The sequence below is a fragment of the Acinonyx jubatus genome, chromosome D3 (genome assembly GCF_027475565.1).
Source record: "Acinonyx jubatus isolate Ajub_Pintada_27869175 chromosome D3, VMU_Ajub_asm_v1.0, whole genome shotgun sequence".
Lineage (NCBI taxonomy): Eukaryota > Metazoa > Chordata > Mammalia > Carnivora > Felidae > Acinonyx > Acinonyx jubatus.
Window position 1 is genome coordinate 41219614 of NC_069392.1, and position 3752 is coordinate 41223365.

A 3752-nucleotide genomic window follows, 5' to 3' on the forward strand; every position below is an offset into this window, starting at 1 on the left:
TTATGCTCATTGTTAACATCCATTACCACCCCAAGACAATATACTTGCATTTTAACTCCTCATTTTTGAGATTCAATCCTAAGAAATGAGCAAGCAGAGAAGGCCAATGTCTTTGGACAGCCCACTTTGAGCAGTGCTTTGGTTTCAAGCCCAGAATCTATCACCAAATCCGCAAACCCTATTAATCCTCAACTTTGTCTTTTAAAAATTATTTGGTAATGAGAAAAAATGAGACATACAAAATCAAAATTTAACTTAAATACATAAATTCATTATTCAATTTCAAAAGTAAATATTTAATCTGAATATTTTACTTTCTATTTGTTTCCTACAGGCATATTAGTTATTTAAGTTATCTGGGCTTTACATGAGGAGTAAAATATTTTTATTTGAGCAGGAATTTGCATTAACTTCATTTTGTCCTTTTTAAAAATTTAAAACCAAATACAATTTTTCAACATATTCAAACATTTAGAATAAGTCCAATAATAAATTATCATTTTCTCTCCTTTCATTCATTGACAAATGTTTTTCAAGCTCCTTTATAGTTCAAGATATGGTGTGAGCTATTAAGAAACATTCTAAGCCTCATTCTAGATGGAAATGGACACTGTTGTTCATGGTGTCCAGAAATTGTTAATATAGCTACATTGAGACACAAGTTATGCTTCTATCACTGGCAGCGGTGACAATGAGACCTATAATGTTTTCTGCTAGGCTCATGGAGTAGGTGGAAGTAAGAAGACTTTTTAATATTAGAAACAACTAAAGAATAATAATTTGAGATCATTTGACAAAATATCAATCAATTTGCTTTCTAGAATTTGACTTTTAGGGTCCTACATTAAAGAAATTGGATCCCAAAGATTACAGGTGGGTAATTTCTGAAGAATGTTCATATTCAAGTGGAGGTCAAAGAAGTCTAACTGAAAGAACTCTGTCTTGACAGTGACAACTGTGGATTGAATAAAACTTCTTTTTAAAAGGGCTATTTTGAAGATTACAATTCTGACTTTGGAGGAACTACAGAGATTGGCAGTGGAAGGAATCACATGTAAAATTCCTTAAGTAAAAATTTAATGACTTTAAATTTTTTAAAAATGAACATTAAAAAGCGTAAGGATGTGTACAATCTCAGTCTTGCCCCCCACATGCTCATAAAAGATGTGTGAAATACATATACCAATAGTTACAAAGTGAAGCATTAAAGGGTGTTATATAGACAATAGGTTGAACATAGGCTCTTTCATGAGAGCTTTTTTTGTATTGGGATGTGTTAATGGATTGCACCACCAAAAAAAGAAATGTTGCCTGATCATAATTACGGTATTCAACATGTAAATTTATCATTCAGTGTTGATCAGAATCATTTTTAAAATATGGATAAATTTGATAATATACTTTCAGAATGCATTATGTATGCCATGGTAATTACATGCCAAAAGTTTCCAGTGATGATTTAGTCAATTCATCCACCCACAGGGTTGAAACATTTACCAACCCTCTGCTTAGCTGGGAAACAAAGGAGGAAAAAGGACCAAGTATTTGACATAGATCAAGTTCAAAAGGTTCAATGTACACCTGGAAAAAGTAGTAGTTCCAAAAAAGAAGAAGGAGGAGAAGAAGAAGAAGAAAAAGAAAGGAAAGTTTCAAAATGAGTTTCAAACTCAACACAAAGTCAAAAATTATAGCTTATATTTCTTAACCGGTGCCTGCTGTGATGTAGGAATTACAGAGCCCTCGGAGTCTTCTCCAATTCAAAATGCTTATCATGAACATTGGGTATGAGATAACTGAGTAAATGCCTTCTTCATAAATTTGGAATGTTAGAAAATTCATATATATGTATATAATAGAAAATATGTATAGTGTATACATGTAAGAAATATATGCATATATGTGTGTATATACATAGTCACAACTTCTGTAAAAAAATAAAACAAAATAACATATTTGAATGAAAGTTGACCCCTAAGACCTCAAAATGATTATTCTTTTTAAGTTTATTTCATCTGAGAGATAAACAGTGCAGCATTATTTTGTTTAATATACATTCAGGCATCTGAATTTCTTCCATGTGTGTATCTGGCACAATAATATCTACTAATTTTTTGAGAATGGAAACCATAACAGAAGACTGCATATTTCCATAAAAAATTATGTAATTATTTTGTCTTCAATTGATGCTAAAGACTGTCAGAGAGCCAGATCACCTGAGGTATCCCTTCTTTAGCATGATTAAGTTTTATCTTGATTTTATGGATAAAGAATAGGACACCTGTTCTAATTCTTTTTTGCTGAGAATTTTTGAGTTCCCCAATCTCAAAAGAATCTCAAACATTTTTTTTAATTGAGAGAGAGAGAGAGAGAGAGAGAGCGAGCATGAGTTGGAGAGAGGGGCGGAGAGAGAGAAAATCTCAGACAGGTTCCACGCTCAGCTCAAACCTCACCTGGGGGGCAATCCCACGATTCTGGGACCACACCCTGAGCTGAAATCAAGAGTCAGATGTTCAACTGACTGAGCCATGTAGGTTCCTCAGGAAGCTCAAACTTTTAAACTGAGAGTACAACAGGTATACATATTTGTTAATCAGGAACAATGGAGAATCCATTGTTACATAAATTACTCAATTTTATTCAATTCAATAAAGGTTAATCTCTTGGTTCAGAAATTTAAATTCCATGAGAAATTTACTGATGGACATTAAATAAAAGCATATGTATTTTTTTGTGAGAAATCATTTTAGTTTTCTAGGTCTCCTATTTTGAGGGAATGGGTGGAAAGAATGTTTTGTTTATTTGGAAATTATATAAGAGTATTATAAAATTTTAATCAACCTTACCATAAAAATAAGCAATATCTTAAATTCTAAATAAGTTCAAATTATTCATTTATTCCATTATAAAAATGTCTTCAACTCATAATAATTATAGGAATCTATAATTCTGTGTAGCAACATTCTTGAAGACAACTCCTAGTCAGTCACATACATTTACATCTTTATACATAATTTAAAATTTTTAAACTGTTGATTAAATTAAATAAGAGAAATTAACAATATTCCCAAGTATATTTCAAAAAGTAAGTTTGGCTATCTATGTGCTTTTATCTAAGCTTTCAGCTATTATTTTCAAACATGAAAAGACCATAAAAATCATTAGAAAAAAACAAATACTCCTATGATATAGCTAGTGGTGCTTGACACAACTGGCCGACTGTAAAATGTGATTCCAGAGCATTCAATCAATATGTGTACTGGTCATTAGGCAACTATCATGTTGCCCCTTTAAATTTTCAGCACTCTGATGATGAAGAATAATCAATTATTATTCTATTATAACCCTATCTGTACTGCCTGGAATTTATTGAGTGTTTTAAGGAAAGTTTCAAAAGACTCCATTTTGCTGGCTCTCCAAGCTATAATGGAACAGGTCAGTCTTTCTGGCTGCCCTACTACCCTCATTTCCTGCCCTATACCAACCCCCTTGTCTTGCTCATTCTGATTTCTTCAATAGCCTTGATCATGTGACCCTTATCTACTACCACACACAGAACTTTTGATATTTAAACCAGTGGAATAAAAGCTTCTATTTCATGAACTAATGACACAAAACTCCAGAACATTGTTTTTCAGTGTTCCTCAGAACCCCATAAAATGTTAGCTGAGTTTTATTGGTTCATAATCTGCCAGGAAGTGAATAAGTGATTATGTGCATTTAACACCCTAACACCCATCAGATAAGAAATGTTA

At 32.2% G+C, this 3752-nt stretch overlaps 1 pseudogene; it reads left to right on the forward strand.

Moving 5' to 3' along the window:
- Positions 1–584: 584 nt before the first annotated feature.
- On the forward strand, positions 585–709 carry LOC113602405 (uncharacterized; annotated as a pseudogene).
- The last annotated feature ends 3043 nt before the right edge of the window (positions 710–3752 follow it).